Genomic DNA, 1,117 nt, shown 5'->3' on the forward strand with positions numbered 1-1,117 from the left:
ATTAATAATCTCCCTTCTTCAGACCTCTCTTATTTCTTGTCCTCAGTTACTTTACCAATATGGTGCTGTCAAAACAAAACAAGAACTAACTGGAATTTTGTAGGCTTCAAAATTTCTTTGTATTCTAGTGATGGAAAGTTCTATGTCATTAAGGAAGCAGATCTGACTGAATTTAACCCTAGGTTCAGTAACTATTGTTAGAAAGAATAGTTCTTAGGTATGAGAAAATGAGATCTCCAACAACTAATTGCGGGCTCTTCTACCATGTATCACCCTAGGCATTGTCCATTGGAATGAATGGACTGCATTACTGAAGGAAAAGCTATTTTGTATTTATGTGGAGCTGTTATTCCAACAAGATGAAGGTCTACTTGCTCAAAGAAAGGTTAGAAGGTTAGCTGTGAATCAGCTAAATGAAATGTACACACAATAGGCCCAAGTCTAGTCATCTCCTATGAGATTATTGTCATGATAAATTAGGCAAAATGGAAAATGAAGATTTCAATGGATCCATGCTCTTTAACTACCCCCTCCACTCAACAAAACTCCCGAGACACATTTCAAAGGTTGCCCACAAAGGGCAGTTGTCAACATCTGTCTGTAAAGATAAAGTAAGAAGCTGGAAGAAATGACAAGATGGAATATGTCTATTGCATTTCTCTGGGGCAACTAGACTTTTTATTTTCCTTTTATTTTCTCTACTTAATTTGACAGTTGGAAACTTCTGTCTCATTTAGGTCCCCAGTACTCAGTGGTATTCATAATTCAGGGAGCCTAATTTTATTACAGATATTATCCAAATGCTTTTTAATCATCTAAGATCATGATGAGCACCAGAGAGGCAATGTTATTTAACAAAGACACTTAACGGCGCATTAAGCAGAAACAGCACTGATTAATAAAGTTGCCTGAGCTTCCTGCTGCAGCCTCATTGTGTTTGGATGCTTTTTGAGAAGAGACTGCCATTGCTTCGCTCACAATTAAATCTGCTACTCCCTTGGCAGTGCTGGAAAATGTTCATGAATTAGACCCTATTTTCTCAGAATTGATGATAAGTCTGACAGGACAGTTTGAAAGTTTGCTTTTGCTTTCGATGAAAAATAAGGGGACATTCTGG

The sequence above is a fragment of the Petaurus breviceps genome, unplaced genomic scaffold (genome assembly GCF_028583685.1).
Source record: "Petaurus breviceps papuanus isolate PSGF00001 unplaced genomic scaffold, PetGlider_PUasm1.0 90731, whole genome shotgun sequence".
NCBI lineage: Eukaryota > Metazoa > Chordata > Mammalia > Diprotodontia > Petauridae > Petaurus > Petaurus breviceps.